Source organism: Idiotropiscis lumnitzeri, chromosome 22 (genome assembly GCF_059441095.1).
Source record: "Idiotropiscis lumnitzeri isolate Australia: NSW breed Sydney's pygmy pipehorse chromosome 22, RoL_Ilum_1.0, whole genome shotgun sequence".
In the NCBI taxonomy this organism is placed as follows: Eukaryota; Metazoa; Chordata; class Actinopteri; order Syngnathiformes; family Syngnathidae; genus Idiotropiscis; species Idiotropiscis lumnitzeri.
Genome location: NC_142412.1, coordinates 3,979,458 through 4,001,301, shown reverse-complemented (window position 1 = coordinate 4,001,301; position 21,844 = coordinate 3,979,458). Strand labels below are relative to the sequence as shown.

Sequence of the window (21,844 nt, the reverse complement as noted above, 5' to 3'; positions counted from 1 at the left end):
CCAAAAAGTTTCGGCGAGTCTTTCGCCTTCTTCAGAGTGTTTTACGTTGCCCCTTCAGGTTGTACTGACCGCTGCGAGGTCCCTATCGTTTTTCTAGAAATTGTTATTAGGGCCCCCATTTGCAGGTTTGTTCTGAATAAACAGAACGAGAAGCTGATGGATATATAAAAATGAAAATAAATAAATTCATAAAACAGAAACAGATCACAACAGACACTGATGTCTGTCCTTGTTTTCACAAGAGCAAAACGGTTTAATAGGTCAAATTCAACAGCGTCTTTTTTCTGTCTTAATCCCATAAAGGGATGACGTTTGTGCCACGAGAGACTGAATCTGAATATTGTCTATTAATGTGAACTTGAATATTTCAATTGAATTATTCAATTGAAAAACTGAATTTGAATGACATAAATTGTAGATTTATTGTTTAATTTGTATCTGAATACCGAGTCTCACCATAGTCACACGCATCAGCACTAAAAAACCAAACTTTTATCGGTCTGTCGTGGTGAAGAGGAGGAGCTGAGCATATATAATTTGATATATATCGATATCGACCGATATGACTGCAGCACCGGCTTCGTTTGGCACAGAGTCAGCGAAACAGGCGTCATCAGAGTTGGATTGATGGACCTGCCATCATTTTTGAGTCTGGGAAATTGCATTCGAACCCACGCCTCCTGGGGAGACTGCGACCTGAACGCAACGCCTTATCTTCATGCAGTAGGCGGGAGACACCCTGAACTGGTTGCCAGCCAAATGCAGGGCACACGGATACGAACAACCATTCACGCTCACACTCATAGGGGCAATTTAGAGTGTTCCGTGTGGATGCGATCTCAATGCGTCCCTATCTTGAGCTTTATTTTTTCGGCAGTCAACTTTCTAACCAGGTAATTCGGGCATTTTTATTCCTGCAGCACATGATTGTGTGTGGTTTTGGGCGACCACCCTCCTCCTTTTGCTTGGTACTTTCAATGGGCTCTGTCTGAGGCGGGATTCGAACCCACGCCTCCAGGGGAGACTGCGACCTGAACGCAACGCCTTAGACCGCTCGAAATTAGTCCTTTTTCGTGAAAAAAAAATAAAAATGAATAAACCTTGGAAATGTTTTATTTTCTAAATATTGTGGTGTGTCAAAAAATATCGGTGCCAAGCGGCCCCTAAGTTTAACCGAATGGAAGCTTTTATACGTTAGTTGTGCAGCTTTTTTGAAATGGCTCGCCATGGCCCTTTTTTGCGGTGCAAAAGCTAACAGCACCTGGTATTCCCAGGCGGTCTCCCATCCAAGTACTATCTTGAAAAGGTAATTAAATGCTACGGCATAACCCAGAAAAGGTCAGAACTGACACGAGCGGAGCGCGAAGCTGTCAGTTATGAATGATGTTCTTGAGTCACACTAACAACCCCGTCGGCTGCGGCCTTTTTTGATGCATCGGCGCTTTAGACAACAAAAAGCTGCACGTCAAAAAGGGCTTAAACAAGCAAAATGTCGCATCAGCAACAATTGCAAGCTCCCCAACACCGGTTGCCGTTCTGTACTTTGTGGCAACAAAAGCTCCGGCAACATGACTCAGATGATCCTATCTTGGTGGCGCTACCACTACGATTAAGAATTAGTTTGTCGATGTCTTCAGGGTTGGGCTCTCCTCAAATGTGAAAAAATTTGAGATGATAGCATGATCTGAGTGATGTTACAAGGAGACCGACTTCGATGGGATGTCCGCCTATTTTATTATGCTTTTGGCTCTTATTTGGAGAACAATGCAAGCTACGTCTTCTTTTCACTTCCTAAAAGTGATGTTATAGACTCACATTTCTTGACGGTAACAGAGTGAAAACAGGCACAAAAGATCACACACCGGAAGGAGAACAATGTCGGGTTGTGACGGATTACCGGCATTTCCATTTGTTTCAATCCGGAAGTAGGAGTTGATATACAGAATGAAAGAAACTCTCAAGTCAAGCGACCGCTGTCTTCATTTCTACAACCGTCCCGCTGAACCTAAATATTATACCCTGCTGATTAGCGACGGCCAACACTGGCGCCGAAACAACACATACCATATTTTACGGGCTTTTCTGTGGATTTTTTTCTTTCACCACTAGGGGCGCTCTTTTGTTCACAAAATCCGCTACATAAATCTCTCTTTTTTTCCCTTATTAAATACATCGCAATCGGATTTCCTTCCTCATAAACCTATAGAATGACTTTTGCCCTTTTTTGCATGTTTACAGGGGTCATTCTTTTGCACCCTGAAGTGTTGCAATATCTCATGAAGGAAATACTGGACAATCAAATTAATGACTTTCCAGGCTTCAGGATGCCTTTCTAGAAGGGGGGGGGCTTCAGTGGGCAAATGAGTTGAACCTATTTTTCAATAGGTTTGATCAAATGTCTGACCCCAAAGTTGTTATAAACTGCACTACACGTGTGCAATACAGCCATAAAAGTTGACCTCTGTTTTTTCTATCTCAAGGTCAGTACTCCAGTCTTTGCACGGCTGTTGCGAGCGGGCCGTCAAAGGCGCCGTGATCCCGGGCTGCTGTATAACAGGCCCCAGATATACAAAAAAAAAAGTGCACAACCGCCATGCAAGTGGAATCCTCATTTCTTCCCAGTCATGCAGAAAGATCCTCATCTTATCTCCTCCCACTGACTGCGTACAACTTCCTCCAACCATCATCAATTGCCCGGGGGGGTTCAATGTCTCTTCCACCGTTCGTACTTTAACCCCCCCAGAAAATTGGCTAGAAAAGACTCAAGACATTGATCTTAGACAGAAAACAATATGAACCCAGGGTGTGGGGCCCAAACCTTTGATCACTTTCTTCCAGCGCTATTCTCTCTCTCTTTTTTTTAAATTTTTTTTTTTACTTTCTTTCCAGTGTGAGGAATAGCAGGCCAAACATATGTTTTTTTTTACCCAAAATGACATTTATCCTGCGAGTAAGTTCCGACATTAGCCTTTTTATTTTTATAAAATTTCTGTTTTGAAATAAATTTTAAAATGGAGAGTACACTAAAAGATGTGTTCCAAAAGAGTACTATTGGTTGATACAAAAAATTAATGACTTTCCAGGCTTCCGACTTTCAATTTGGAAAGTTTAACAGGCTGTTGTTGGTTTCCATTTTTCAACAATGGCACCTTGACTTTTTTACGTTCCACGGATGAATCCACATTCAGCCACTCAGGCACGCCCTTTGCTGAAAAGTCGCAAAATTCGGCATTGACTACAAGTTATTTTTCTAAGAAGATTGTGGTGGTTTTTTTTTTTTTTGTTGTTTTTTTTTTTTGGTGTGGGACAAATTGCCGGTGGCGTGACAGGCCCATTATAGCCTAGTGTTGCATTTTTTATCCAATGAGAATTCTGCTAGCTCTTGTTGCCAGGCAGATTTCACAATACCGAAAATATTGCATTTTCCATTCAAAGTGTCCTGGCTCGCCATGGCCCTCGAGAAATGTTCAAAAAAGCAGCCCTGCGGTGCTCCCCTACTGCGGTCTGAGGGTGACGGAACAAAAAATATTTTTTTCTGGCACTTCACTCCGTTTTTCAGTTTGGTCGTCTGAAGGTTCATCCAACTTTAAAACCACTAGTTTTATCGTGCCCTGGGTTTCAATCCACGAATCATCAAGTAGAGCTGCAAAATCTGTATTTAAAAAAAAAAACTGTTGAATGTTTAATAATGTCTATAGTAGTGTTTATATGTGTTGAAAGTATTAGAGGGGTGCTTATTTAGCAATGCTTGTAGTTTGCATTGGTATATAATTAGGATAAAGTCCTACATTCAAGTTTATTGGGATATAGTTCTTAACAAAAACATTATGATCGAAAAATTCAGAATCAAATTAAAAATATACAATTTATGTAATTCGAATTCAGTTTTTCAATTCAATAATTCAGTGTTCAATTCAAAACATTCAGGTTTCAATTCAAATATCAAAGTTAAGATATTCACATTCAAATAACCAATATTCAGATTTAGTTTCAAGTGGGACAAATATCAGACCATAGTCCAGCAATTAATCCAAACTCTGTGTCAAATTAAGTGATGATTGTACTGCCTTTATTATTTTAGAGGAGGAGTAATACCTGCTGCTGTATCTTCTAGTGCTGGACGATTGCGTTCCCTCCATGGCGACCCGTGAAATTTGTGCGGCCGTTCCTGTACGCCCTCTACACCTACGACTGCAGCCCGGCCCACGGCAACAACACCATCGTCAAGTTTGCTGACGACACGACAGTGGTCGGTCTGATCTCGGAAATATATATATATATATATATATATATATATATATAGAAAATTACGTAATATTATTTTATTAATTATTTTTATTATTGTAGTAGTAGTGTTTGTGTTTTAAATTTTGCTGTACGTTGAGTTGAAGATACAGTGACACAACTGAGCCGATATGATAGAGAGGAAAGCCCAAATCTACTGAACAGGTACCTCTGGCAGAGTTGGGATTTTTTTTTTCCCTTGGGGGGCCCAAGGATATCTCAGGGGATTGGCAATTCCCCCGGAGCCGCTTGGCACCGCCCGTGCCCGGGGAAGGTGCTCATATTCGGGCCAAGTGTGACACACGCCCGCACTCCTCCTGCGGAGCTTATAACTCTCCTGCACATGCTGCTAAAAATCCAAAACTTCACATGTACATAAAGAGTCAACATTGAAAGACAATGCGATTGCAAAAGCCACAACGGAAGTATAATAATAAAGAATCAGAATAACATATGTCGGACGCCGCCGAGAACGGGACATGGAGCCGCGGCGGGCCGGGCGCAGCGGGGACCGGGGCGGTTTTGAGTGAAGTGGGGGCAGACGGGGAGAGAGTAGTGGCATACTTCAGCAAAACCTTGAATAAGGCTGAAGTTGAAAGGTTTAACAGGAATTTGAATCCTTCAAGTAAAATAAAAGTATTTCTTTTTGCATTAAGAGATAGAACTAAATGCTCCTGGGCTTGTTGGGAGAAAAGGGGGTTGTGACGTTCTCCCTTTTTAAGCCCACGGCTTCCGGATGACGTCATTGCTCAAGCTAGCCGACACAAAGGCCAACACTAGTGTATTCCGGCAAGCTGCTTTTGGATCACTTTACTTTAAAAGATGTACTCCTCTGTGGCAACAAAAGCTCCGGCAACATGACTCAGATGATCCTATCTTCTCGAAGTTGTACACATTTGAGGAGTGGCCCAACTTGTGTCCGGGAGAAGGCCGTTTCCTGTCTTTTTTACGTCATAGTGTACATAAAACTTTAAACTGTTTAAATCATTCCTATTATTTTTTTCCCCAAATTTCAAAATAAAAGCACACATTTAAACATTTGGAATTTTTTCTGATTCTGTCTGCTCCAACTTTAAAATGTTCAGCAAATGCTCATACAAACTTGCAAAAGGAAGAAGTCCCATTTCCGATTTCTGTGAAAATTTCCTAGCATTAATATTAGTCTGTCGCATGCGCCGAATGTGTTGCGGATGGAGCGCAGCGTCGTCACGTGATCCGACGCGGTCGTTGTATGCACGTGTAATGATAGCAGTTATATCATTGGTCACTAGTTGGCAGTATTGCCTGAAATGTGTGTTGCAGTTACCAGACGAACAAGTGTGTATTGATTCCACTGTTGCCACTTTTTTCTGTTTGTGATGAAGAATCCTTAGTAGTCCATCCAAAAGTCTTTGTTATTGGGTGGAAGAGAGCTTCCTGTCCGCACTGAGCCAACACGCCATTATTTAAACATTGGTATTTTTTTAAAGATATAAATCTTTTAAACATATAAGTCCCCAGCGTTAGAAATATATTGGTGACAAGCTGGAACGTTAGAGGATTGCGACGAATAAGCAAATTAAAACAAATCATGAATAGGGTGAAGCATATTAAATCTAATATAGTATTTTTTCAAGAATCCCATTTGACACCCTCAGACATTAAATTTATTAGTAATCGATGGCCTGGACAGGTGTTACATGCGTCATATAACAATTATGCAAGAGGGGTTATTATTTTGATCCATAAGGATATACCTTTTCAACTGGAAAAAACAATATCAGACCGGGGAGGTAGATATGTAATTGTTCAGGGCAAAGTACTTTCTCTTAAATTGAACTTGGCATGCTTATATGGCCCTAATGAGGATAACCCTAAATTTTTTGAAGATTTTTTTCTGACTGTATCTACATTACCTGGAAGTTGTATCATTGGGGGAGACTTTAACTGCACTTTGAACCCCACAATTGATCGCTCTACAGGCCTTGACACCACTAAGACTCAAACTAGGAAATTAATTAAACAGTACATGGATGATTTAAACTTGGTGGATATATGGAGGGAACGGAATCCTGGTAAAAAAGAATACTCGTGTCATTCAGCCGCATTTAAGTCCCGTTCCCGCATTGATTATTTTCTTGTTTCTCGGGGTCTTATATCCAACATTAAAGATTGCTGGTATGATAGTATTTTACTTAGTGACCATGCCGCTATCTCATTAACTGTGCACATTGAGAATTTTTTTCATAATCTACCGAATTGGCATCTGCGGGCGACCTGGTTGCAAAATGCTGATTTTGTTAAACATGTAGGAAGTAAGATTGATGCCTATTTTGAACTGAATACTCATGAAACTTCGGCTGGTATACGATGGGAGGCATTTAAAGCCTATATCAGAGGAGAAATTATCAGCTATACGAGTTTTAAGTTGAGACAAAAAAGAATAGTGATGGATGGTTTAGAAAAACACATTAAAGAGCTGGAAACTAATCTTAATACAAATGATGATCCTACACAAGAAAGAGACCTGCTCCTTCTCAGAGCTGAATATAATAAATTGTCGGCTGATAGAGTAGCTAATAGTCTTTTGTGGTTGAGAAGGGCCTATTATGATCAAGGCGAGAAAGCGGGTAAGTTGTTATCTTGGCAAGTTAAAAAAAGACATACCGACAGAGCTATCAAGAGCATTACAACCTCATTGGGAAATATATCTATGGATCCATTGGAAATTAATGATACCTTTAGAGAATATTACCAATCTCTGTATAAATCCGACATGTCAAAAACACCAGAAGATCAAAATGAATTCCTGGATCAGTATCAGTTTAAAATATTACCAGATGAATTTAAAAAAGAACTTGATAGCGATTTAGAAATTGAAGAAATTTCTGAAGCCATTCAAAGTACAAAAAGTGGCAAAACTGGTGGAAATGATGGACTGCCCATTGAATTTTATAAAACTTTTAAAGAAAAATTACTTACCCCTTTATTGAATATGTATAATGGCTCACTTCAAAGTGGGATACTCCCGCCCTCCTTACGTCTGGCGATTATAACACTCATTTTGAAACCGGGAAAGCCCCCAATGGAATGTTCATCTTTTAGACCAATAAGTTTAATGAACTGTGATACTAAAATATTGTGCAAATTATTGGCTAAGAGGTTGGAAAAACACATACCATATCTGGTACATCATGATCAAAATGGTTTTGTACAGAAGCGTCAGGGATTTCATAATATACGACGAGTCTTGAATATAATACATGAAAAGTACAATACTAAGGATATGGCATTGCTGTCACTAGATGCCAGACAGGCCTTTGATAGAATAGAATGGCCATATCTATTTAGTTTACTGCCAAGATATGGACTTGGTGCTAACTTTCTCAGATGGGTAAAACTGCTATATACTGGCCCGATGGCTAGTATATTAACAAATAACATTGCTTCAAAGCCAATCACTCTAGAACGATCTACTAGACAAGGATGCCCTCTATCACCTATGTTGTTCATTCTTGCCATAGAGCCCTTTGCGATGACGGTTAGAACGCATACGAGTATAGAAGGGATTAATTTAGGGGGGCAGGAACATAAAATATCATTATATGCTGATGATGTCATTCTTTTTTTAACAAACTTACACAATAGCGTCCCAAGTCTTATTAGCTATATAGACATATTTGGAAAATTATCTGGTTATGATATCAATTACTCAAAATCATCAATACTATTTCTAAACAAGGAAGAAAGGACAAACCCAACCGTAAAAACACCTTTTATTAACGCAAAAGAAGGATTTCTTTACCTCGGGGTGCAAATAACACCTTCAATTAAAACAGTGGTCCCTTCCAACTATCACCCTTTGATTGCAGAGATGAAGGAAACGCTGGATCGTTGGATGACTTTGCCTATATCAATAATTGGACGGATTAATTTGATAAAAATGAATATACTACCAAAGTTTTCATATTTATTTCAGTCAATTCCACTGCAATTGTCAAATGCATTCTTTAATAAGATTAACAATACCTTTAGCACATTCATTTGGAGTAGTAAAAAACCCCGGTTGAGATTGCGACTACTCTACCTCCCATATGAACGAGGAGGACAACGGTTTCCGAATTTAAAATGGTATTATTGGGCTGCGCAATTGCGATCTATGGCGTTTTATTTTACAAATGAGATGAATCCATCATGGCTGTCTATCGAACAAGCCTCAGTGTCACTTCCCCTAAAGCTCTACTTATACTCAGCAAACCATAAAACCCTAAAAAAGGAGACTAAAAACCCGTTTGTGAAAAACTCTATTGATATCTGGTATAAAGCACATCATCATATTAAAGACACTCCTCTAATTTCACGTTTTACCCCTTTGAGGGGTAACTTAAATTTTGTGCCTGGCAGGGCAGATGGGGGTTTTAGGATATGGACAGAAAAGGGCATTGGAAGTGTGGGTGATTTATATAATAACGGTATATTGCTTACATTTGAAGAACTTGTACATAAATATCAAATTCATAAAAAGCATTTCTTTAAATATCTGCAACTCAAACATTTCATATCTGCAAAATACAAAACGATCAACATAGAACCTCCCCTTTCAAATTTGGAACGTCTGACACTTTCACACAGTGATGATAAAGGTTTAATTTCTGTGTATTACAACCTTTTGGTAACCCATGATGATGAATCCTCTATTGATAGATTACAGGCATGGAATTCTGATTTTGAGGAGGCTGTAACAGAGGAAGAATGGCATAGGGCATGCCTTAAAGCCCAGAAACAAACAATTAATACTAGAATGAGACTATTACAGTATAAATGGCTGATGAGAACATACATTACACCTGTAAAACTGAACTCATGGTCTCCTGTTATACCAGACACCTGTATTAAATGTGTAGAGGGACGGGGTTCCCTCTTCCATTGCGTTTGGGATTGTCCGAAATTGCAAAAATATTGGAGAGGAGTAGGACAGACATTGTCAACTATAGTTGGAATTAACATACCTCATGTTGTGAAACTTTTTGTGCTGGGCATCTACCCCAAAGACTTTGTGGCTTGCACAAACATAACTACTTTGATTGACTTTGGATTGCTACAAGCCAGGAGACTCATTGCATTATACTGGAAAAATACGGACGCACCTTCACTGGATCACTGGATAAAAGAACTGACAAACAATATGGCAATGGAAAAACTGACGTATGTCATGAGAGGGAGAGCAGAGGAGTTTGAGGAAATGTGGAAACCTTTACAAAATTTTGTGGGCCAGTGGGGTGCTCAACCACCCACTGTGCTATAACATAGTCTGAAGCTGCCTGTTTTATTTTATTTATTTACTTTTTTGTTTATTTTCTGTTGTTGTTGTCATGTGTATAATGTGTGAAAAAGTAATAAAAATATTGTAAAAAAAAAAACATATAAGTCCCCTCTAAGTGATTTTTTATTTTATTCTCTCTCTCGCTCTCTCTCTCTCTCTCTCTCTCTCTCTCTATATATATATATATATATATATATATCTGTAACAGTTTTACGGGCGTAGGAAGTTACTGTGTCGTGATTTCCTGAAGAAAATACAAACAGTGTGTCAGAGTGTTAAACTTAAAATTTAAATACACCTGAACTTTACTTGCGCTTTGATCGCCATGCTGATCCCATTTGTGCTACAGAAAATTGTAAATGTATAGTTGTAAAAATCTCTGCATATATGTAATAATTGAAAATGTAATTATCATTGAGGCTTCCCACCACAAATTTCTTTTCGACCGTACCAGAGCTCCGGCCGGACGTTTAAAATATCAACAAATATTAGTGCAATTTTGGAGTCTAACTATTGTGGAGAAGCAGTACAGATAATGGATGGATGGGCGGACCCGACATCCAGGCGGCTCTGCGACATTATCAATCAATGCGTATGTCGATATAAAATAAGATGGCTACATTAGAAATTTAGCAGACACTCCAGTTATGTCTTAGTTGTTTTGTTAAAAAAGACTTTATTTAATGATATTGATGCTTCGTTTTCTTTCATTTTTGGATTTTCTCTTTGTCTGTATTTTTTATGTTCAATAATTCCATCAATATTTTAAACTAATTGGTTGTTTAATTTCACACTTGATGGGTGGACAGGCACTCCAGAGACCCACCTGCCTAGTTGTGTACCGGTACAAGCAATTAAAAAGTCCATTTTCAATAAGCGGTCCTATTTAAGTTGATGAAAATCATTAGACCTGAAATAATGTTCTTTCCCCTCCAGTGTTCCCTTGTATACCAGAGAAGCCAAGGGGGAATGCCATGTTTAGTTTTATTGACAGCTCAAAGCCTGCAGAACTGTAGAACACAATTTACAGTATAGCTGGCCATCTGGTTCTACTTGAATTCTGGATGGGCTTCAGTGAACACCCGAAAAAAAGTATTACTGATAATGACATCAGTCTTGCAATTATTTAAATGTATTTTTCTCTTCTCAGTGTGGGGTTCCAAGCGGCCCCTGAGTTTAACCGAATGGAAGCTCCGGAGGAGGAGGGCATGTTTGTTTGCTTTTTTCTTGCTTGGTACTATCAATGGGCTCTGTCATTTTACATTTTTTAATTTAGAGGGGATGCCAACTCCCAAAAATTCTTTGCAAAAAAATATTCTATTGGACAATCAAATTAATGACTGCCCAGGCTTTCGTGAATGTTTTTTACTAAAATGCTGCTACTTCCCCTTTTGCTTGACGGTTGGTTACCCTGCAGTTACTGACGCTTTTGAGCAAGTGTCCCACCCTTTTTCCGGGCTCCAGTATGAGCTACACCCTCCCGGCCCCACCACACGGCACTTCCTATGACTCGGGTCCGACGCAGGAGGAGCGGTCCTCCCGTGTAAAAAGGCATCCTGAAGCCTGGGAAGTCTAAATGAGTGCGCGAAAGAATGGATGAATGAGTGACTGATTGTGTGAATGAATGCGTGCGTTGACATACGAATGAACGAGAAAAATTCATGAACACATGAATGAATGAGTTAATGAATCGAGTAACTTATAGTCCCGCAGCTGAAGACATAAAACCACATTATGATCTGGCACTCTTGCCAAGTGCTTCAGTGTCTACTTCAAGCACGCTGTTTCTGCCTGATGTGTGTGTCAAGTTTCACGAGTTGTCGTTCATATTTAGAACCTCATAATCAGCGTTGTTTTATTGCCAAACAGTGCAATGCCACTCCCACAACTTTTCACGAAAAAGGATGAATTTCGTAACGATTGTTATTCATTTTAAAAAAAAAAACAGGGACTTCGCAGCGGTCAAGGTTGACGATAGGACAGTTATCAGCCCTAATGTCCCTATTAACACCATTTATGATGGCAGCGGTCACTGCTCGGGCCCTAATAATAATAATAATAATAATTCCCACAAAAACAATGGGGACCTCGTATATATATATATATATATATATATATATATATGGCGCAGACAATGAATTTTCAGCACTAAAAAAACGAAACTTCATTAGAATATCCAAATGGCAGTCCTTAGAGATATATATATATATATATATATATATACGGGGAGAGAGAGAGTGAAATTCATTTTATAACAATTGTTTTCTTCCATCCTCTGTCCCATTTGCATTTGTTATATCAACAAAGTTTTACCATTAAATCATTTTCAGTGATGTGAACAAGTAATCAAACACGATATGAAAGGAAGAGGATTGAAGAAGTGGGATTTGGGTTTCCGGCCGCCCAACCCGAACCCATCCGACTACGACCTCAGACCGCGGCGAGGTCCCTAATGTTTTTGTAAACGCCTACTCTTCCCAACCTTGTTATCGAAACGTGGTGCCGTTTGATTTCATGGGAATTTGTAGTTGTTTTTCACATGCCACAACACGGCTGGTATTTGTTCGCCCGTCTATGGCATTTCGTTAGCGGACATTGCTTGTACATGTGTTAATCAAGTAAATGCAAGTAACTCACTTGATGTTTTCCGATTGTTCGATCGCAGAACCTGCGAAACATTCACATGCCGAAACCCGGGGTTGAACCAGGGACCTTTAGATCTTCAGTCTAACGCTCTCCCAACTGAGCTTTGACATAACTTTAGTGGTGCTAAATGTCAGAAATATAATCAGGCGGGGTACTTGTGTACATTTTAGCATCTAGACTCTTGCCAGACACCCCAGGATCATGCCACCTATTTCACGTCTCAAATTTGATCTATTTACTTCATTTATTATTTTTATTATTCATATTATATTATTCTTTTATTTAGTGGTTGCTCGCCTTAGACCGCTCTGCCATCCTGGCAGCTGGGAAACGTTTGGTTTAGCTGTTATAAAAGTTTGGTTTTTTAGTGCTGTAAATGCATTTTCAGCTCGCGCTGTACACATTTGCTATGTGAGGCATATTTTAACGTCTAATATGAACAGGAAGTGAGTTATGAATTGGCCCTCGAGAAATGTTCAAAAAAGCAGCCCTGGTTGAGTGTTTCACCTCGCTTTTTGTAAATTTTATGGAGTACAGTGAACCCTCGGTTATCGCGGTTAATGGGGACCGAGACCACCCGCGGAAACTGAAAATCCGCCTGGCGGTAGACGTGCAGGGCTTGATTGCTCAATAAATGGATGTGAATCGGCAAGCGGGCATATCACATCTGTTGATATTGATGCCAAGCTACAAATGTTGTTTAATGTTTGCAGTCAATGCTGCATAAGGACTTTTATTTTGGATATTTATATTGGCAGATAATCCGCACCAAAAATTTTCAACCAACTGGCAGACATGTCTCTGGAGGAGCGGGACCACCAGATACAGAGGGGGAAAAACTGTAATGATAAAAACTACTGAATGATTGAAAATACTGCAATGTTTTGACATTGTGGCTGGTTTCAGGATTAATCAAGCATCGGGAGCTGGGATCGCCATTGGGGCCCCGGAAAGAAGGCACAAGTTCCTCGTGTCAGCCGATCGCTGCTCGGGCCCCAATAATAATTTCTACACAAAGTCCATTGTGGTGACCCGGCAGCTGTTGCTGGACCGCTTCCGGGGTCCGAGTGTTGTTACAAAGGGCTGGCTCCGAGCAACCAGCACGGTTTTATGCGGGTCACAAGACACCATCATGTATTCCTCCACTATAAGTTCAATGTTCTAAATGTCGTCCATGAGGTGGGATTCGAACCCACGCCTCCTGGGAAGACTGTGACCTGAACGCAACGCCTTAGACCGCTCCGCCTGAATCAGTCAAATATCAATAATGCGGATCTTCATGAACGTTTCCAATGTAAATTTCCACCTTTATATAGTCTGCAAAAGTCAACACATACTTTTTTTTAAAGACAATTATTTTGTAAATGCACGTCGGCGTCTCATTGTACTCAAGTGTGCAACGAGATTGGAGAGGGGTGCATTCCCATCCCGCTAGTCTTCGGGATTTCCCTCCAAAAGTCCCCCAGAGGGAGAGCAGATGCGTCTCCGTCAAAGTGATAACTTGTACATTTCACGAACGTTAGCCTCACATAAACGTTTTTACGACAGTCCATAGCAAAGACATATTTTGTTTGTGGATCGCTGCAGCATCACACGACCGCAACAAAAGTTCCTGCAAAATGATTCAGATGATCCATCTTCTCGAAATTTTTCACATTTGAGGATATTCAGGCGAGTTCTGTCACCCGATCTGCGACAGTGTTCCTCGTTAGACTAATATTGGCAAAGGCAGGTCTCTTTTCAGGGCACACGACTTCTGCAGCCAGGTGCCCTTCAATGTTACCTGATTTTGCTCTGTCTTTGCTTCTTCTTTTTTTGTGGATGTTCCTGTAACAATCTCCTTTTCGATAGATTTTCCCTTTTCCCAACCTTCGGAGGGCATATATGTGAATGTTTCCAGAAGACGTCGCAAGTATTCAATCGGGTAATCAGAAGTTGGCTTGCCACACTACCCGGTCACTTGACCGTTCAGGCGCAATCTTAGATAGAATCTTACTTTCTTTTAACATCTTATATTGTCTTATCTTTACTTTCATTTTACCATGCAGTAAAACAATCTTCTGAAATGCACTCTTACACACCAGTGAAATTGTTGTTGCTCATGCATACTTATGAAACGCTATCATACATACGAGCAAACATATTGTGCTCCTTTATCATTTTCTACAATGAAGCTCACATGTGCACGGTTAACCATTAAAGGTAAACACGAGAAGTCTAAATGTTTTCAAAGTAAAAAATGTAGCCCTTTATGAGTGCGAACAGTTAGATCTATTCGACGAGTAATTTACATAATGAATGAAGGGTTTGAGAACTTGTTTTAAATCTGCTTGGTACTGCATCCTATCCCAGCCATCTACAGGCAGTAGGCAGGGTGCATTCTGATGAATCGCAGGGAATCCGATGTCAGCAGCAAAGTTCTCGCTGCATGAAGGCGGGCCAAGAGTTGGGTACCCGGCGACTTGGTTTTTTTGGTTCCGAGGGCGGCCAGGCCCCGCTGACACCGACGGCTGCGGGGCTGAGGGAGGGGGAGTAGCGCAGGGCGGTCGAGCCCCGGCATTGCCCCCCCTCCCGGCCCCGGCCCGCCGGCCGTGGCCCGGCCAGACTAGTGTGGTTTAGACAAGTACCCGAGACGGCGGGAACGTAACAAGCAGGAGCGGGGCGGGACGAGGCGGCGGGGACGGGGCGATCCAGACCGGGGACGGACGAGGTCGGGCCGGGGGAAAAGGAATCGGATATCTGCGCGCGGCTTGCCCCGCGCGCAGCCCGGGTTTCCTTCTGGGGGTTAAACGGATAACTGCACGCGACTCGCGCCGCGTGCAGCCCCCGCAATCCCCACTCCCCTTCCCTGTTACAGCCGTCCCCGCGGGCCACACTACCGCACGGGTCCCGGTACCTACTCCTTGCATGCCTGAACCTACCGCCACGGATGCGGCTCCGGGCCGCGGCGAGCCCCGGCGCGCGGCGGGCGTAAAGACTCCACGCGGTTGAACTTAGGGGCCACTCGGCCCACCTCGCGTCCGGGGGAAGGCCCGCAAACTACATGTGTTCACTTTGTTTCTCTGTTTTTTTCCCCAACTTGACTCTGCCGAGGGTCCAACACTGTTTTTTTTTTCTATGAGCCATGTTTTCCGCGGGTGGTCTCGGTCCCCATTAACCGCGGATTCGTCAAAAGGGCACCGTGCAGTACGTGAAAATTTGCTAGCTGGCCACATGTGTGCTGTTGCTCTTCAGGGAGTGTTTTGTCCTGCCGTCCCATGAGGTGGTCTGGTTTGAGTATGCTGGTAAGAATCATTTGACTGATTCATTAAAAGCAGACAATTATGTTTTAGGATAATTTTTTACCTGACATGTTTCGGCGAGTCTTTCGCCTTCTTCAGAGTGTCGCATGATGGTGTCTTGAGCTGCACACACACACACACACACACAAAAAAATGATGAATGACCACCTACCAGATTTCATGTTCATAATCAAACTTAATTTGTGGACTGTTACCTTTCCCAAACAAAAACAGAAATTGTGCTTGTGTTTTGAATAAAGTAACACTGTACAATATTGCACTGTAAAAACAAAGTTAGAACATCATCAAATATAATGTGGGACATAATGATTTAATGCTGCAATCCAATTTAGTGTGTTGCTCCTTCGGCTGCGCCCACCTTGGTATATATATATATATATATATATATTTATTATATATAGCAATGTTGTGTAATCCTGCTTAATGCATGTCTGACTACCTACCGATCGTTTTTTTTTTTGCTGAGTTTTGGAGTAAACTTCAGCTGGGTGTGGCGTAAAACATCTGATGAAACAAATGATGATTCTCGGCCATATTGCTGCTTGCCTGCATCACCAAGAAAATGACATTGGACAATCAAATTAATGACTGCCCAGGCTTCAGGATGTCTTTTTACACTATATAAAAGTGGAAATTTACATTGGAAACGTTTGGTTTAGCTGTTATAAAAGTTTGTTTTTTTAGTTTATTTATTTATATATTTATATATTATATATTTATATATATGTGAGTATTAAATGTAGAGTGTGCATCTAAGTTCGAGTGTCCGCTGCTCGTCTCTCCTTGTCCAACCTTTCAGCTTCGGCCGCGGGATCCGTTTTGCGTTCTTGCGAAATAGTGATAAATACACGGAGGTCAAACATGTTGTTTAAGGGCTGAGTGACGGGATCGGCTAAAGTTGCCTTGCAACTCGTTTGTGTCCTGTAGCGGGCGTCCAAATGCAAGACGAGCCGTGCAGGTGACAGGTTGTGGAATTGTATTTGTAGTCCGAGGTGTAGAGGGTTTTGTGTAGCACAACACGAGGCTGGTTGCAAACTTCGTCCAGCAAAAAAAACATTCTTGTTTGAACTTGAATTTAAGCCTCGTCGGAAGAGGACTTGGAATAACCATATTGCTTGAATGTAATGTTTACTGTGCCAGGGGTGTCATCATCAGGGCCTCAAAATGGGTGGCGGGGTGAGCGAACCAGGAACGGGATCCGCCTTCCACCGTCCGAGTATATATGGACGACATGACCACTCTGACCACCACTGACGTGCACGGGTTGTTGGTGCCGTTCGTGACAAGTCTGCTGGATTATGAAAAAATTATTAATCACGATAATTTTAGTCATAATTGAAATCACGATTATTCAAACTAATAATCGTAATTGAATTTCGATTAATTGCACAGCCCTACAACAAGTGGAGAATTCCTCGAATTGTAAAAAAATAAATACACATTGACATACTATCTCAATTGGCAAAAAATGTCATGGTTTCTTAGATCCATGCAAATCTTTGTGGGAATTGGAAATTTTGCTATTTTTTAGATAACAAACGCGTGAAACCACAACCACCTCCTCTGAAATTATTTACGCCGACCACCAATTTTGCACTGAAGGCACTCTGTGAAAAACACATTTTATTCTGATGGTCTCCTTGTTTTCACAAAACTGCAGCTCCACATCACCTCCAGGGACAAAAAGGATGAGAAAGATGAGAAGGTATGCAACATCAAAACAATTCAGCTTTACAATTGTAAAGCACTGTTTTTGCCTGTTCCGACTGATAACGATCATGTGAACTGACAATGAATGGAGCACGTCCGCGTCCTGGAGGAGAGCGACGCGTTGGCCTAAACCAAACGTTTCCAATGTAAATTTCCACGTTTATATAGTGTAAAAAGACATCCTGAAGCCTGGGCAGTCATTAATTTGATTGTCCAATATTTCCCTTATGAGATAATGCCTCTCATAGCAAATGTGTACAGCGCGCATTGTCTTGTGCGCTCTTTGCTTAATGAGGCCCAAAGAGAGAGAGAGAGAGAGAGAGAGATGCTGGTTGCTATGACGCCAGCACATGTGAATGAGCAACGGTGTGTTTGTGTGTGTTTTAAGTTATTGATGGCGCTCTCCGTTGTATCCCTTAGCTCCGGAAATAGATGAGGCAGCAGTAATGCAGCTGGCAGAGATGGGCTTCCCGCTGGAGGCGTGCAGAAAGTCCGTCTACTACACTGGCAACATGGGCCCTGAGATGGCCTTCAACTGGATCATAGCTCACATGGAGGAGCCCGGTAAGAACGCAACATTTGGAAACATTCACCTCAAAAGGACGGGAGGTGGGAAATTAACTTTTTAATTGTGTGTATGACTCTGGAGCGCATAAAAAAAATGAAACCACCAAGCAAAATATTTTATCTTCATTTCTGAAAATCTGTTAATGACCAAACCGTATTGCGCTTCCGACACATGGTTTTTTTCTCTCGTTAACAAAATGCTAATGGCACGGTATAGGACAACCATGTATATAAAGGCATCCTGAAGCCTGGGAAGTCATTAATCGCAACGCCTTAGACCGCTCCGCCATCCTGGCACCTGGTAATGCTCTCTTGTGCAATTTGCTGTCCACTTTAGATATTTCATCACCAGCGGGCAGCATTCTCAAAATAAAAATACAAGCACAACGTACGTCAAATAAATAATAGCATAAGTGACATTTTCTGCAGCTATTGTATTGATTCAGCGGGGAAATTTCAAACATTGTATCCGACCGAAGGAAGGCTGTTGGCGGACGTGGCGCGGCTTACAGCCCGCACTCAGGCACGGAGTGCATGCTGTGTGACAGTGAAGCCGAATAGGATTCAGGTCTGGAAAAAGTGAACAAGAATCCCCCTCAAAATCCATGCATCTCCCAACGTACGCCGCCCAAAAAAAAAAGAGTTGAAGTCATTTGAGCAGAGAGAGAGAGGGAGAGAAAGAGAGGGAGAATATGTTGTGTTCACACGAAATTAATCAGAATGCCATGTTTAGACTAGCAAAGGAACATATAACATATATTTCAAAATGTTTTAGCATGCATGCATGCTACCTTATGCAATTATACCATATATACAGTCGTGTATATAACATATCTATACATATTACGATGTTGTTTTTTGTTGAAAAGTCTGTATGTGGGATATCTGTCTTTGTACTATAGAATTTTGGCTTAAAGACATCGTCGCCAGGAAGAGGGTGGTGGAATTTTTTATTTTTTTTTCAAAATCTTTTATCTGCTGTTGCCGTTTAATCATTGTTGAAAATGACCACTTTTAACAAAAGACAACAAGCATTTCACGCAGACATCTAATTAGAACGTGGAAATAAAAAAAAATGAAAAATCAGAGCAGTAAAAGAACAAGCACAACATGAACATTACAAATCAGCAATCACTGACCACTGCAAAAGGGAAAACCACAGGCAAGTGTGTACGGACTCCCCTTTAACAATGTGATTGGTCTATTCTCAAGACAGCCATTTCCCAATTTACGATTGGGGTGTGCGCTCGCGTCACAGTAAGCCGAAGAGGAGCACCTTCCCTCTGAAAATTCATTGTCTGCTGGCGCTGTACACCTTTTCTAAGTGGTATTGCTGGCGTCAGGCCAAAACCTCCTAAGTCAAATGTCAGGAGTGGGACTTGAACCCACGCCTCCATTTGGAGACCAGAAGCCTCCATTTACCATTGGAAGATTACACCTTGAGTCTGGCGCCTTAGACCGCTCGGCCATCCTGACAAGATGTTGATGAGCCTCGTTACATGTGGGTGGTTTAAAAATGTAAAAAGGAAATATACCATTAAATGTTAATTGAAGGAAATAAAGAAAAACTCAGAACAAAATCTTTTCCAAGAAAAACAGCATCAAATCTGACAGGGATGAAGAACAAAGGGCTTTTCACTTCCTCTGAATTCCATCATTCCAGATGGAGAGAAAAATTCAACACCAGTGATCGCACCTTAGTATAAGTCCCAGGACCACTATGAAGAAAAAAGTGCAACTTACAGTCCAAAAAAAACAGGGTAAATATTTTTATGAAAACCACTTTTAGACCATTAATATAAAACAAATGAAAAACGTTGAGTATGGTAGTACGTACCAGAGCTCCGGCCGGCGTGCGTGGCAGTTAAGCCGCTACGCGCTGCACACCTGCGACCAGGTCACCAGGAATTAGTACACCTCCAGCCCTTCGCCATGCCTTTGGTATCATCCCCTTCTGCCAGACGAGCCGACTCTGTGACAGGCTGGTAAAAACATCGGCGAGATGAAGCTGGCCTTGTTTTCCTCACTTAATAGACTGCAATTTAGTACATAAACTAGATTAAAAGCGGCGCAATGATGATAAACTTGCCATTTAGAGTTACACATTCTTTAGTACAATTCAAAGTTAAGCTGCCGAAGAGGGCCCTAATAACAATTTCTAGAAAAACAATAGGGACATCGCAGCGGCCACTGCTCGGGCCCTAAGTTTAACCGAATGGAAGCTCCGGAGGAGGCGGGCATGCTCGCGTCACAGTAAGCCGAAGAGGAGCACCTTCCCCGAGCACGGGCGGTGCGGATCAGGGTGCAAAAGAATGACCCCTGTAAGCTACGACGGCCAGAACCTCTTGTCCTTCGACTACAAGCACTTAGACGTTCACTCATCAGGTTTCCAAACACTATTCAGGCACGCCATCAATTACGTCATTGCGCTCATATAGATACAATGAGGTAAACTCCTCACGTCCAAAATTCCACCTGGGGAGACTGCGACCTGAACGCAACGCCTTAGACCGCTCTGCCATCTTATCATCTGGTAATGCTCTCTTGACTGTGTTTGCTTTGTTCTTGCTTGGTACGATTAAAACTGGACTAAAACCCTTTTTCAGGAATGGCAATTTCTTTCTGCTGCTTCTTAAATAAAACGTCCCGACCTGAAGACAACCTCCATAAGTCTTAACGGCCGAGTGGCCCCTAAGTTCAACCGCGTGGAGGCTCCGGAGGAGACGGGCCAGCGTCCGTGAAAGTTAGGCCGAAGAGTACGGACTTCCCCCGGACGGGCCTGCAGCTTGCCCACCTCAGACAGTGCCCATTGAAAGTATCAAGCAAGAACAAAGCAAACACATTCTCAATGGATGGGTCAGTGCACATTTAAAAATGCTAATCGGCCTAAGTAGAACACATTTTAAGTGTGAGCTGCTGCCGTAGTCAAAGCTTAACCGGGTTTGATGCTTTCTGGATTACTAGTACAGTAAACTTCCGGAGTTGATACCTGAGGGCTGACATGGGAATGCTATTTTCGAGTTGCCTCAAGACAAGGGGCCCTCACTCCGTCATCCCAGTAAAGACTCACTGGGAGTCGCAGACATGTAATCTGACCCTAAAAGGCGTCTTTATACTCCCGCGTACGCGCGGGCAACCACGGCTACGTTACATCACGTGACCGACGCGTATTGTCGAAAGGAGAGCAGCCGAATCACGGACGACGAAATTAGTAACAGGATAGATTTTAGCTTTTTTTTTTTCTTTTTAATAACTACATACGCATTGATTTTCTGCACACGATGGTATCCTGATGGCTGAAGTGCCACATGTTCCGACCTGACGTTGCTTTGTAGGCTATTGCCAATGCACCTAATATTGGCCTGAGCCATTGTCAGCTATTGTCAATAGAGACTTGGCGTCTGCTGCAACAATGGGGTGTGTCAAATGAACAGCCCCCACTGTCAATAGTTGTAGTGGAAAGGAGGCACTCTATACCAAACTTGGCAGTCTCATCGGGCATGGCGAGAAATTGATTCGAACCCACGCCTCCTGGGGAGACTGTGACCTGAATGCAACGCCTTAGACCGTTTAAAGATACTAGATTTGCTCTCAAGCTGTCATCTAATAAACTGTAATTGCTGTAAAGAACTGTATCCCTTCTCATAAGTTGATTTTTCAGGTTGAAGCGGTGCATATGGGCCAGGATTGTCTATGTGTACAGTGCGAGCTGAAAATGCATTTTTAGCACTAAAAAACCCAACTTCGTGGGTTCGAATCAAGGTTTGTTAATCTTATATCCCGAAACATGCACAAAAACTCACCAAACTTGGCAGTCTCATCGGGCATGGCGAAAAATTTGTGCTGGAGTTGAGCCACCGAGAAAATAAAATTCATCGTAGATCGGTCATGGGTCCGGCCCGAAACAAACCTATTATATAAGTGCCAATGTTAACGTCAATCAAATGTGTCTTTCAGTCGGACTCAAGTCACCATTTTCTACTTTCACAGGTTGAAGTGGACAAGATTTGCATTTCGGTAGCGATCGCTCCAG

The 21,844-nt window shown here is 41.8% G+C and overlaps 1 non-coding gene across 1 annotated transcript; it reads right to left on the bottom strand.

Moving 5' to 3' along the window:
* Positions 1-19,175: 19,175 nt before the first annotated feature.
* On the bottom strand, positions 19,176-19,287 carry trnal-caa (transfer RNA leucine (anticodon CAA)). Its single transcript has 2 exons — positions 19,250-19,287; positions 19,176-19,221 (listed from the first exon to the last, which is right to left on the bottom strand). It is a non-coding gene; the product is annotated as a tRNA-Leu (tRNA).
* Between the last annotated feature and the right edge of the window lie 2,557 nt (positions 19,288-21,844).